General features: G+C 44.0%; 1 long non-coding RNA gene across 1 annotated transcript in view; it reads left to right on the top strand.

Annotated features, from left to right (window-relative positions):
• The first annotated feature begins 1,154 nt into the window (after window positions 1-1,154).
• LOC307021904 overlaps window positions 1,155-15,226 on the top strand; it is a 125,036-nt gene continuing 110,964 nt past the window's right edge. The window contains exons 1-2 of the long non-coding RNA XR_013803267.1: window positions 1,155-1,413; window positions 1,860-1,939. This is a non-coding gene — a long non-coding RNA (uncharacterized lncRNA). The remainder of the gene's footprint in view (window positions 1,414-1,859; window positions 1,940-15,226) is intronic.

Below are 15,226 nucleotides of genomic sequence, written 5' to 3'. Positions count from 1 at the left end.
AAATATTTAGTCAGTCAGAGCTGGTTGATGAGGCCAGGGAAAAGAAAGTTTGGGGCTCTCTGCTGGAACCGCTAACTCCGCGACCCGACCACGGATAAGCGGGAGAAGTTGGATGGATGGATGGATGCAAATATTTATTCTATTTTTATTTAATTTTCAGCTTCTTATGTTATTAGAAATATTTCTATTCTCTTCTGCTTTAATTATTTTTTATTGTAAATATTTATTATTTATTTTTTTCTGCTGTTTTTTGTTGCTATAGCTGTCTGTCAGCGTGGCGTGGCCTACCATCGCTAACACCATAAATGTCCCTTTTTTCCCAGACGTTTTTCACCCACTTGTACTTTTCCATGGCTGCTGATAGTTTCTATGGCAACTAACGAAGATAAGGGGGCTCCTTGACAGACGACTGTCAAGCAGACAACACAGGGGGCGGCTGGGAGAAAACCCACAGGGAATAAAGCACAAAAAAACTGGGAGTCCGACAGAAACAGAGCTGCTAAATGACTCAGGCTTATTCTTAGCTTTGGGCGGTGAGGCCTTGTCAAGATGATGCAATGTCAGTTATATCTGGTTGATCTTTATAAACAACATTACACTTTATGAAACATCAGCGTGGCATTTTATTACTGGGGAATATAAATAGGGAGACTGAAAACGGCAGGGTCCAAAACAAGGGTATGCTACAACATAATCAGTGTGCACAAAGTCATTTGATACCTTTGAAAATCAATAATCTGCAGGGTTTTTAAACATAGTAAAGTAAATTACAAAAGCAGACGTTTACTTGCCCCAAATACAAGTAGTTTTATTTGTATTAGTCTTTATATGCAAATAAATCTGTAGTTTTGCACATAGCACCCAGCTAACTCAGAGTGTTCCATCCATAACTAAAACAATATAGTAGCACTATTAAAAACATTATGAATAAAAAGACAATCTAAACTCATGGTAATTGAATGTATGTCTTTTTTGTCTACCCCCGATATATGATGGCATATATATATGTTCTTGAATACAACATAAAAAAATAAAAAGGTTTTCAACATAGAAGTGTTTTAGCCAATCATTACACAGAGTTTTCATCACGGGGAGTGCCTTAGCCAATCAGAATGCAGCCTAGACTGCACACGCTTGACAGACGCGAGGTGCCACTGCAGAGAATGCTAACAATATGTCAGATAAAAACCAAAAACACTATGTCGTCAAATCAAAACGGTAACACTTTTTTACTTCGTTGTAAGGTTGTAGATGTGTTTGTGAGAAGCCCTGCTCACTGAAAGCTGACAACTGACAGAAGAACTGCTGAATCATGAGTCTAAATAATTAAATATTAGATAATAATTTAATAAATGCTACGTCATGACGTGCTAGGCTAAGCTAACCGGCTAAAAACATCAGCATTAAACAGAGGTAAGGTAAAGCTTTGTATAAACAGTCTCTGTTGACAACTTAACATGAAAGAATATAAACACAGTACATATAGTTTTTAATTGCTCAATGTTTTCTATGGCTGTTTTAAGTTACTTTAAAAGGTATTTTATTTCATCTGTATAGTGAATCTGGTTTAAAATAAGAACAAGACTTAACAAAATTGTGTCAAGTTACATTGTATAGTGTTGAGTTTGTTGAGCCGGTTATTCATTTTACTTTAAAGGATATTTAAAATGTGTTTATTGCAGATTTTCACATTATTAGTGTATATTTTTTACTTTATTTATTTTTTACAATTTGGGATCAATTAAGTACCTCTTATCTTATCTTATTGGTACATGTTTTGTTCAAGTTAAAGGAACCATTCATGCAGGATCAGAAAGACAGTTTCTAATCAATAATTCTGGCCATGTCAATAACTGCAGGTCAGGTTTTCTTCGAGTTGATTTGAAGATGACGGCGACCAGATGAGACCTTACAACCCAGGATTGAAGATCTGTGAAAGGTAGGATAAACATCACAAAAAGTACCAGGATGCACCGCTCTTACACTCAACAACAAGCACCACGTGCACAACCCCAAATACAGACTTGAACTTTCCCCTTTTTTGACTTGATTTGGAAAAGACATCTATTTTTCTCAAATGGATTCCCTTTGACCGTGAAGGGACTGATTATTTTCCGTCACTCACCTAATACTCATCCCTCTTACTCAGTGAATGCTGAGTATTCATATTATATGTGTAATGATGCCTTGGTTATAGTATTTATGTTATTGCTGATACTATAAGCGTAAGGTTGAAGCGAGTTGAAGGTGAAAATATTCAACAGGTTATATTGTACTATCGTCACCTGATCCAATCATTGAAATGTAGGACGTGATATGGATATTGATTTAGCGTGCATTCAAACAGTCAAAAAGAGACAGAATAGCTTTAACCTTTTAAACCCCGAGCCTGTTTTTCAGGTTTCAGGCTCGAAAATGACATTCCCAGAACAAATGACCATATCTAAGGGTTAAATTAATAATCTTGTTTCTCAAAGTAATGATAAACCTGTCAGTTGGATGTAGAAAAGTCAGATTCAATATAGATGTTTTTTATTTTAAAGAAAATTCAGATTGAACATGGTAAAAAACTGTAAATTATAGTGTCCGTCCAAAATATATTTTGTACTTATAGTGAAAACTAACCTTGGATGATGGGTTAGGAGACTAAAAGCTTTAGGAATCCAAAGTACAACATATAATAAGTACCCTGTATCAAGATTGATGCAAAACAAGTGATATTTGACATTTTAGACAGATTTAGCAAAAAAAAAACCTCTTCTGGGGCCATTTGGGTGGATTTTTCATATCTCTGGCTCCCCCTGCTGGATTTTGACATGTGACGTCTCTTTCTAACCGTCAGAGCCAATGGCATCGAGGGGAACTCCCACATAGTCCTTATTTGGTCATCTGTGTGTATTATACTGCCGCATAGCCAAGACCGGAAGCAGCAGCCACTCTGGTGGCTACCATTAGCAGCTAACTTTTGCTCTGCGATTTTTACATAAAAATGGAATTATGGATTATAAATAATTCCAATTATTGCCCAGGAACTTTATCAACCTATGGATTAACCGATTCAGCCGCGTTTTTTCTCGTTTTAATGCCATTGAACACGTCTTTTGATCAGATTAACAGCTACGGCGAGACGATCTCCCTAGAAGCTACGTAAAGGTACGTGTTGTGATGTCTGTCTTTGCTTCCCCTGTCGCGAGTTCGGATCACTCAGGGATGATACTATATACCTAAATAATCTGTGGAACCTCAGTTTTAATCGGAGATCTTGTATGTGCAGCTACGATAAGTAATAAGGCTACTTTTATCATGAGTTCTGTGCCAATGTCCGTTAGCATTTTTCGCTAAGGGGTCATTTAGATGCTTCTTATGAGACTTGTGTTTTGTTTTGGTAAAAATGGTTTGTATCGTCAGTTAGCTGAGATTATTTCCGTTAATCTGGTATAACACATTAATAGGTTCTTAAATATTAAGATCCCCTGAGACACAGTGTCCTGAAAAAAAAAACAGGGTCCCCGCCGGCGGGGACCTTGGGGCTTAACAGGAACTCAGTGTTTAAAAACTAAGATCAAGGCGACAAAGAGAATTGGTTTTCCCTAATTGTAACTAGGGTATCGTACAATTTTCTCCTATATATTCAAGCAAAAATGATAAGAGGAATAAGAAAATAGGCTCATCCTGTAAATTGCATATCCTATTGTGTGCTCCTGAATCAACCAGAGGGCAAAGCATAGAGTTTACTCGCTAAGGGGCAGAATATAAATCTAAGGACTACCTCCTAGCATTCTTAAAATATCCCACTTTGTCCCAAACTAAACCCAATTAGGTATGTTTGGATCTGGTCACCCTTTACACGGGTCAACACACACACTTCCTCCTCCAGACCTGGCTCTGTACAGCTTCACACGAACAGGAAGTGAAGGCAACATGTGACGGCCATTGATTTGGCAGCTGTCAGAGAGCCGAGCTGACTTCAGATCAAACGAGGCGGACACACACTCACACTTTGTTGTACGAGATAGAGAGGAAACAGAAGGCCAGTCAGAAACCATTTCCTCTCCTGCTTAGTGGGCTAATTAGGAAGTGAAGTAATTAATCTGGTTACTATAAACAGTCTGGCATATGTGTGCGTGTGTGTGTGTGTATAATAGATAGAGAGATAGATAGATAGATAGATGGATAAGTACTTTGATCTCAATTTGGGAAATGTTTGTGTTGCAGCAGCATAAAAAACAAGGCAATGTACATAAGAGAAATTAAGACACAAGAAATAAACAGTCCAAAAATATTTCTGAAATAGAAATAAAAAAATATATATATATACGTGGATGTGGAAAATATACATGTGCAACTTTCCAGTAACAAATATAATGCAGGATATTATTGGGCAAGAAATTGATTATTCAATATTAAATTGAACATACATGTAAAATGTACAGTGGGAGTTTAAGTCCAGTTATTTCCACTACAGCTGTCTCTGCCTCTCTGCCTCTCGGCACCAACGAGGCGTTTGTGTTGGCTTTTAGTGGAGGAGCTTGCAGTGTTTGACAGGTAGAGAGGCGAAAAGGCAGATCTGAGCAACAGTACAGTCATAGAGAATATAACCTCGGGCTGTAGCTCTATGTGGGCAGTCACGAATACAGCTTGATACACCGTAGATAAGAGTTAACATCCCAGAGGCACTTAGTTCTCGCGGGGAGACAGCAGAGAAATGGGTTTTACAGACGGGGACCCTATTGAAAGATCTATCATTTAGGTACTGTTATCCGTGCAGCCGAGGCCACGCTCAGATCGATTTTAAACCATAGAGAAAAGGATTGGAGTTCAGGCGGGTGTCGTCTTTGCTTCTGTAAAACATGAGAGTAATCCAGACAGAGCACATTGAGAGAAGGAAAAGCTGCAGAAAGGAGAGCGGTTTCACCTGAACTTTTGATCTGCTGTACTCATACTTACCTTATGCAACAGATTAGACATCAACATCCTTGTGTGACTACAGTTAAAGAATAGCCATATGACGACTCGTTGGATTTGAATTATGACACAATAAAGAAGTGGTTTTGTGCTGAAGGGCTTGAGAAAGACACTTATACCATTCATTAGAAAGTAAATAACACCTAACTAGTAGAAATGTCCCGATCCGATCACGTGATCGGGGATCGGAGCCGATCACGTGATTTTCAAAAGATCGGAATCGGGAGAAAAAAATCGGGGATCGGGATTTAATTTTTTTTTTTTTTTAAATACTTTTTTAAAATTTTGTATTCAATGTTACAAAACAAAAATGACCATGTTCAAGTCTTAAAGTCATCCTGAGGCCTTAGTTTTGGTTTCAAATGACACAACATCATGTATGTGTTGCTTCTTTGGGGCTTGTTTTCATAGACCTGGTTGCTTATTTCTCTCAAATCTGGCAACTGAGTGGGCAGGGCGCAGTGTCTAATTGTAGCAGTAAGCTAACGAGTACTGATAAGCTTTATTTTGTTTTGATCCAATGCTGCACAACTGAACTGATCCAATGCTGCTGTGAAAGAAAGAAGCTATATCCATGTTGGATAGAATATCCAATTTAAATAAAAAAATAACCTTAAGGGACAACTTGAATGTTTTTTTTCTTTTTTTTCTCTTAATGCATTGCATAAAGATCGGATCGGGAAAAATCGGTATCTGCAGATTGTCAAAATCAAATGATCGGAATCAGATCGTGTCAAGGGGAGAACACTGAGGCATGAACTCAATTGCACGACTCAAAACTCAGACTCAGATAGCGTTTCAAAATAAAGACTTTACTGGAATTTGCACAGTAATAAAACAAGGAAAACAAAACCACTCTTTCGAGGAAAACTATAATGCGATCTATAGCATAGGTCCGTGAAAGGTCCGTGAAAAGGTCCGTGAGGTAAGCCGATACGTGGTCTTCGTGAGACAACGAACTGACAATTAACAGGAGGGAGCTAACACAATATATACACAGGTAAAGGGGACACAGTTGGAAACAATCAGGGCGGGGAAAATAATCAAGGACGCAGGAGACAGAAAAGGGGCGGGGAGCGTGGAGGCCTGAAATGAGAGGAAGAAATAATTAAGGGTATAGACATAAAGCACAAGACAAAAGGACATGACAACTCTAACATAAAGAATAAACTTTCACAATAAGTTTCTTGGACATGACAGTACCCCCCCTTCTAGGGACGGCTCCTGACGGCCCAGGCTCCTCTGAGTTGAGGCGGTCAAAATCCTCAATGAGGCTTTTGTCCACGATGAAGCGGGAAGGAATCCATTGCCGCTCCTCAGGACCATAACCCTTCCAGTCAACCAGTAACTGTCGCCCTCTACCCCTTTTCCGACTAGCCAATAGTGACTTGACCGTGTAAACCGGACCTCCATCGATCATCCGGGGGGGCGGGGGGGGTTTGACGGTGGGAACCATAGCGCTCTCCTTCAATGGTTTTAATTTCCCTACATGGAAGGTGGGATGTACCTTCATGGCCCTGGGAAGCCGTAGTCTCACTGAGACTGGGTTTATGACCTTGGTGATGGGAAAAGGACCCACAAACCGGGGAGCCAGTTTTCGGGAGAGTACGTGGAGGGGAAGGTCTCGTGTAGAGAGCCAGACTTTTTGGCCTGGCTGGTATACAGGGGCTGGTCGGCGTTTTCGGTCTGCTGCTCTCTTAACCAGTTGTGAATTCCTGCAGAGTATCTTCCTAGCCGCAGCCCACACGCGCCGACAACGCCTGACCAGAGCGTGGGCAGACGGGACCGTGACCTCCCTCTCCGTGGCTGGGAACAGTGGCGGCTGGTAGCCATAAACACAGTGAAACGGGGACAGGCCCGTGGCAGAAGTAGGGAGGATGTTGTGTGCATACTCAACCCAGGTGAGGTGCTCGCTCCAGGAGGATGGATTCTGGGACACCAGGCAGCGCAGGCAGGTCTCCAGTTCTTGATTTAGGCGCTCTGTCTGGCCGTTAGACTCCGGATGATATCCAGACGAGAGACTGACCGTGGCACCGATGAGGCTGCAGAACTCCTTCCAGAAGCGTGACACAAACTGGGGGCCCCGGTCGGAGACAATATCCTTAGGGAAACCATGAAGCCGAAAAACATTCTGCATCATGACCTCCGCCGTTTCCTTAGCTGAGGGCATCTTTGGCAGAGCAATGAAATGTGTCATTTTGGAAAATCTGTCCACTACCGTGAGAACTGTGGTTTTACCTCTAGAGAGGGGCAGGCCAGTGACGAAGTCCATGGAGATCTCTGACCAGGGCCTGTTGGGAATAGGGAGTGGTTGTAATAACCCTATTCGCGACCTGGAAGAGGTCTTGTTTCGAGCGCAGATAGGGCACGCCTCCACATACTCCTTCACCTCCTTCTCCATGGATGTCCACCAGAAACGTTGTTTAACAATGAACATAGTTCTCTTGACTCCGGGGTGGCAGGTGAGCAGCGAAGTGTGAGCCCAGTGGATCACCTGTGGTCGCTCGGCCTCCTGAACAAAAATCCGGTTAGGCGGGCAACCCCTTGGTGCAGGAGCTCCAGCATTGGCACGTATTACCTCCTTTTCTACTGGCCAAGTCAGCGCTCCTACCACCCGGTTCAATGGGATGATGGGTTCCGGCTCCTTGGCTGCAGGCACAGGGTCAAACAGACGGGACAGAGCGTCAGGCTTGACATTCTGAGACCCCGGCCTGTAGGAAAGAACAAAGTCAAAACGGTTGAAAAACAAGGTCCACCTAGCCTGGCGGGAGTTCAGTCTTTTGGCCTTTCTGATGTACTCCAGGTTCTTGTGATCGGTCCAGACCACAAAAGGATGCTCGGCTCCCTCCAACCAATGCCTCCACTCTTCCAACGCTAACTTCACGGCCAGCAACTCACGGTTTCCCACGTCATAATTTCTCTCTGCCGGGGAGAGCTTCCTGGACAGGAAGGCGCAGGGGTGAAGTTTGTTGTCCTTCTGTTGTTGCTGGGAGAGGACCGCTCCCACCCCCTCGTTGGAGGCATCCACTTCCACCACGAACTGGCGAGTGGGATCCGGCATGGTAAGTATGGGGGCAGTGGTGAACATCTTTTTCAGCCGAGAAAAAGCCTCCTCAGCCTGAGGAGACCACACAAAAGGCACCTGAGGGGACGTGAGGACATGAAGAGGGGCTGCAATAGCGCTGAAGCTCCGCACAAAATGTCTGTAAAAATTAGCAAAGCCTAAAAACTGCTGCACTTTTTTGCGAGAGTCAGGGGTAGGCCAACAAGCTACTGCGCTAACCTTCTCTGGGTCCATCATAACCTGACCTGGGGAAATGATGAAGCCCAAAAAAGTGACTGTTTCCACATGAAATTCACACTTTTCAGCTTTGACAAACAACTTATTTTGGAGCAGTTTCTGTAGAACCAGGCGGACATGTTGTTTGTGGGTGTGAAGGTCAGGGGAGTAGATCAGAATGTCGTCCAGATAAACAAAAACGAAACGGTTCAGAAACTCCCTCAACACGTCGTTGATCATAGCCTGGAAGACTGCAGGAGCGTTTGACAATCCAAACGGCATGACCAGGTATTCATAATGTCCTGAAGGGGTGTTAAAACCCGTCTTCCATTCATCGCCCTCCCTGATCCTGACCAAATGATAGGCGTTCCGCAGGTCTAATTTGGTGAAAACCTTGGCTTCCTGAAGCTGCTCGAAAGCGGACGAGATGAGAGGGAGGGGGTACCGGTTTTTAACCGTAATGTCATTGAGAGGTGAGTAGTCGATACAGGGCCTAAGAGACCCATCCTTTTTGCCCACGAAAAAAAACCCTGCCCCTGCTGGGGATGAGGAATGACGAATAAGCCCTGTCTTGAGGGAGGCATCAATATAGTCCTTCATGGCCTCTTTCTCAGGTCCTGAAATTGCATAAAGTCGACCCTTAGGAATGGGAGACCCGGCAATCAAGTCAATAGCACAGTCATAGGAGCGGTGAGGAGGAAGAGCCAGAGCTTTGGACTTACTAAAAACTTCACTAAGGTCGTGGTAGCAGGAAGGAACTGAAAGTACATCCGGAAGATATATTTTTGGGACTGTATCCTGCCTAACACTCCCAGTGTTACATCCCCTGTCAATCTCTGCTACCTGCTTACAACAGAGATCAATGCAATTCTTTCCCCACCCCTCCACCCTCCCAGATTGCCAATCTATGTGAGGGTTATGAAGTTTCAACCAGGGAAACCCCAAAATGAGTGGATGTTGGGCTGAGTTAAATAAGTGAAAAGACATTGTCTCATGGTGGTTATCATTACATCTTACTTCTAAAGGCTCCGTTTGGTGAGTCACTTTAAACAACAGCCGCCCATCGAGAGCACTCGCTTCAAGAGGCTGGGGTAGAGGTTTAGTTTTTATGTCCCATTTTTTAACTAAACCCCAATCCATAAGACTTTCGTCCGCCCCTGAGTCAATGAGAACACCATGAGTAACTACATTGTCTCTGATTTTTACCTGGATCCGGGTCAGGGTGCGAGGAGGAAAGTCAGAGGAAGAGATCGGCTCACCAACGTACTCCTCTTCATTGGTGAGCCTCCTCTTTTACCGGACAAGCCGCTTGTGGGTGTCCGCGCTGCCCGCAGTAGAAACACAGACCTTCCTTGAATCGACGCTGACGTTCTGCCAGCGACAGCTTGGCGCGGCCCAACTGCATTGGCTCCTCCACGGAGCCAGGGGGCGCTGTTGTCCGGAACGCAGGTGGTGAGGGGTGACGGGGCCTCCAAGAAGAAGTAATATCCAGCGGCGAGCGTCTCCTCTGGAGAGGTGGATCAACCGCATCCTTGGATTTATTCCTTCTCCTCTCCGTCAAACGATTGTCTATACGTAAAGCCATGGATATGACAGAGTCCAAATCAGCGGGCAGATCGAGAGGCGCCAGCTGGTCTTGTAAAGAATCCGAGAGACCGCTGACGAAAGCGTCAAACAATGCAGCGGAGTTCCAGCCGCTGTCGGCTGCCTTAGTCCGGAACTCGATGGCGTAGTCAGCCACACTCCGCTGATGTTGTCGCAGCTTGATCAGAGCCCGAGCTGCTTCCCTGCCCGGCGTGGTTTGATCGAAGGTCTTCCTCATAGTGTCTATGAAGTTCTCCAGAGACCCGCAGATAGGCGAGCCTCGGGACCATTCTGCCGTGGCCCACGCTGCTGCTCGGCCGGAGAGATGAGAGATCATAAAAGCCACTTTGGAAATGTCCGTGGGAAAAGCAGCCGGTTGGTGGTGATAGTGTAACTCACACTGCACGATGAAGGGCCGGCAGCCTTCTGAGTCCCCGGAGTACCTTTCGGGTGGAGCCAGACGCATGGAAGCCCTGTGCGGCTCAGTAACCCGGTTGGGATCGAATCCGGTCACCGCTGGAACCGGAGGAGTCGTAGGAGGAGAAACAGCCTGCAGGTGAGTGAGCACACGCTGAACCTCTGCTGCCAGTAGATTAACTTGGGTCGTCAACGATGTTTGTAGTTCCCCCTGGCTGCTGGTTAGATCCTGCACTCCCTGCTGCATGGTGGCCATACGCTCCTCTTGTTGCCCAAGACGTTGGCCCTGAGAACGGATAGCGTTCTTAATCTGATCTGAGTCGGCTGAGTTCATTTTGATGGTCAGTTCGTACTGTCAAGGGGAGAACACTGAGGCATGAACTCAATTGCACGACTCAAAACTCAGACTCAGATAGCGTTTCAAAATAAAGACTTTACTGGAATTTGCACAGTAATAAAACAAGGAAAACAAAACCACTCTTTCGAGGAAAACTATAATGCGATCTATAGCATAGGTCCGTGAAAGGTCCGTGAAAAGGTCCGTGAGGTAAGCCGATACGTGGTCTTCGTGAGACAACGAACTGACAATTAACAGGAGGGAGCTAACACAATATATACACAGGTAAAGGGGACACAGTTGGAAACAATCAGGGCGGGGAAAATAATCAAGGACGCAGGAGACAGAAAAGGGGCGGGGAGCGTGGAGGCCTGAAATGAGAGGAAGAAATAATTAAGGGTATAGACATAAAGCACAAGACAAAAGGACATGACAACTCTAACATAAAGAATAAACTTTCACAATAAGTTTCTTGGACATGACAGATCGGGAGCAAAAAAAGGTGATCGGGACATCCCTACTAACTAGTCCTTTACACTCACATGACTTTATGACGTGAAACATTGAATTTAAAACTGTTTAATTGTAGGAACTATAGCAGCTGTGTTTGTGCATTTTCAAATTTTTCCAGAACTGTCAATCGTGAATGAATTTTAACTATTTTAACATGCAGTTTTTTTTCAATTGCATGGCCGAGGAATGTTAGAACTTTGAACCAACTCTTGTCTTTTCTTTTGAATTCTGCTATTGTTATTGTAAGGTAAGTTATTGTGCTCATCAGAACCTTGTATAACGTCTTCCTCTGTGCAATAGAAGCGAAATGTATTCCCAAAAATGATTGAGTGAGCCCCACTGGGTCCCATACTTCATTACCATGATCACACCAGTTTACTTTGACTCAAATACACGTGACCGCGCTGCTTGAAACGCTCAGTATAACTCTGTGTATTGATCTGCTTCTGAAAACAGTCCTGTCAGCGGTGCAGCCTCACTGACTTCACTCAGGAACAAGAAAGCAACTACTGTAGGGCTTGTTTCATCTGTGTCTGTCTCTGAATGAATGAGCAGCAGCAGCAGCGTGTGTTCCCAGTATGAAACATGTGGAAAGCAGGCGTCCACACACACACACACACACACACACACACACACACACACACACACACACACACACACACACACACACACACACACACACACACACACACACACACACACACACACACACACACACACACACACACACACACACACACACACACACACACACACACACACACATACATACACACACACACACACACACACACACACAGACACACACACACACACACACACATACACACACACACACACACACACACACCGTCAACACTGCACCACAGGAAGTAGAGGCAGCAACACTTCGAAACATGTGTGTGTGCTGTGAGTGATTAAAATCAGAGGTCATATGATATCAAATAAGCAATATTACATGTAATGAGATTACGTAATCAGGATACAAAACAATGTGCATTGCCGTTGATAATGAGGTTATCCGAAAGTAACGGAAAATAATCAGATTAAATGACTTTCATTACTTATAACCCTCCCAACTCTGCATATATGTTAGTACATTGTATACCAAACACACAGGAAGTTTAACAATGAACAATACTACGTTAGGTCTTCAATTCATATTTTTAGGAGATTCTTTTAATGAGTGTGTTTGTGTTTTAATGAAACAAGCTTCTCCAAAATGAAGAATACTACACCGAGAAGAATATCAGGTGCAGCTTATGTGCATAAATGAGACATATGACACTTATTTAGATTTGGGTGAACAATATTACGTTAGCTCTTAAAGGTCCCCTATTATAATGTTTTCATCAGTATATCACAGGTCTCAGATATATACAGAGCCTGTCTCTGATTGGCTGAAACCCCAAACAGATCATTGCAGCATTACCCATAATTCCCTCTGTTTCAGCCCTGTTTCCAAAGTGCTGATTCTCTGTCTGTTACTTTAGATGAAAATAAGGAGCCCCTCCCCCACGCCCCTCTGAGAGACATTTGGTTACAAAGAAGTCAATGGTGCTCTAGAAGGTGATTCAGGTGATAAGGGGGTGGGGGGGGGGGCTGATTGGCTAATGGTTACACAAGACAAAACATCGTTATGACATCATAAAGTGGCCAAAATCTGATCAGCTCATTTTCAGACAGGTTTTTATGATAACTTTCCTGAAACTTTCAGAGACTCTTTCCACAGAGGGGACACATGTTGATGTAGAAGAGACATGAGGAAGAGGGGACACATGTTGATGTAGAGGAGACATGAGGAAGAGGGGACACATGTTGATGTAGAGGAGACATGAGGAAGAGGGGACACATGCTGATGTAGAAGAGACATGGAGAAGAGGGGACACATGTTGATGTAGAAGAGACATGGAGAAGAGGGGACACATGTTGATATAGAAGAGACATGAAGAAGAGGGGACACATGTTGATGTAGAAGAGACATGAAGAAGAGGGGACACATGTTGATGTAGAGGAGACATGAGGAAGAGGGGACACATGTTGATGTAGAAGAGACATGAGGAAGAGGGGACACATGCTGATGTAGAAGAGACATGAAGAAGAGGGGACACATGTTGATGTAGAGGAGACATGAGGAAGAGGGGACACATGCTGATGTAGAAGAGACATGGAGAAGAGGGGACACATGTTGATGTAGAAGAGACATGGAGAAGAGGGGACACATGTTGATGTAGAAGAGACATGGAGAAGAGGGGACACATGTTGATGTAGAAGAGACATGAAGAAGAGGGGACACATGTTGATGTAGAAGAGACATGGAGAAGAGGGGACACATGTTGATGTAGAAGAGACATGGAGAAGAGGGGACACATGTTGATGTAGAAGAGACATGAAGAAGAGGGGACACATGTTGATGTAGAAGAGACATGGAGAAGAGGGGACACATGTTGATGTAGAAGAGACATGAAGAAGAGGGGACACATGTTGATGTAGAAGAGACATGGAGAAGAGGGGACACATGTTGATGTAGAAGAGACATGAAGAAGAGGGGACACATGTTGATGTAGAAGAGACATGGAGAAGAGGGGACACATGTTGATGTAGAAGAGACATGAAGAAGAGGGGACACATGTTGATGTAGAGGAGACATGAGGAAGAGGGGACACATGTTGATGTAGAGGAGACATGAGGAAGAGGGGACACATGCTGATGTAGAAGAGACATGGAGAAGAGGGGACACATGTTGATGTAGAAGAGACATGGAGAAGAGGGGACACATGTTGATGTAGAAGAGACATGGAGAAGAGGGGACACATGTTGATGTAGAAGAGACATGAAGAAGAGGGGACACATGTTGATGTAGAAGAGACATGGAGAAGAGGGGACACATGTTGATGTAGAAGAGACATGGAGAAGAGGGGACACATGTTGATGTAGAAGAGACATGAAGAAGAGGGGACACATGTTGATGTAGAAGAGACATGGAGAAGAGGGGACACATGTTGATGTAGAAGAGACATGAAGAAGAGGGGACACATGTTGATGTAGAAGAGACATGGAGAAGAGGGGACACATGTTGATGTAGAAGAGACATGAAGAAGAGGGGACACATGTTGATGTAGAAGAGACATGGAGAAGAGGGGACACATGTTGATGTAGAAGAGACATGAAGAAGAGGGGACACATGTTGATGTAGAAGAGACATGAAGAAGAGGGGACACATGTTGATGTAGAAGAGACATGAAGAAGAGGGGACACATGTTGATGTAGAAGAGACATGGAGAAGAGGGGACACATGTTGATGTAGAAGAGACATGAAGAAGAGGGGACACATGTTGATGTAGAAGAGACATGGAGAAGAGGGGACACATGTTGATGTAGAAGAGACATGAAGAAGAGGGGACACATGTTGATGTAGAAGAGACATGAAGGAGAGGGGACACATGTTGATGTAGAAGAGACATGGAGAAGAGGGGACACATGTTGATGTAGAAGAGACATGAAGGAGAGGGGACACATGTTGATGTAGAAGAGACATGAAGGAGAGGGGACACATGTTGATGTAGAAGAGACATGGAGAAGAGGGGACACATGTTGATGTAGAAGAGACATGAAGGAGAGGGGACACATGTTGATGTAGAAGAGAGATGAAGAAGAGGGGACACATGTTGATGTAGAAGAGACATGGAGAAGAGGGGACACATGTTGATGTAGAAGAGACATGGAGAAGAGGGGACACATGTTGATGTAGAAGAGATATGAAGAAGAGGGGACACATGTTGATGTAGAAGAGACATGTAGAAGAGGGGACACATGTTGATGTAGAAGAGACATGAAGAAGAGGGGACACATGTTGATGTAGAAGAGACATGAAGAAGAGGGGACACATGTTGATGTAGAAGAGAGATGAAGAAGAGGGGACACATGTTGATGTAGAAGAGAGATGAAGAAGAGGGGACACATGTTGATGTAGAAGAGAGATGAAGAAGAGGGGACACATGTTGATGTAGAAGAGACATGAAGAAGAGAGGACACATGTTGATGTAGAAGAGACATGAAGAAGAGGGGACACATGTTGATGTAGAAGAGAGATGAAGAAGAGGGGACACATGTTGATGTAGAAGAGACAT

Source organism: Notothenia rossii (genome assembly GCF_949606895.1).
Source record: "Notothenia rossii genome assembly, chromosome: 10".
In the NCBI taxonomy this organism is placed as follows: Eukaryota; Metazoa; Chordata; class Actinopteri; order Perciformes; family Nototheniidae; genus Notothenia; species Notothenia rossii.
Note: the sequence above shows the minus strand (reverse complement) of the source record. Positions and strands in the feature narration are given on the sequence as shown.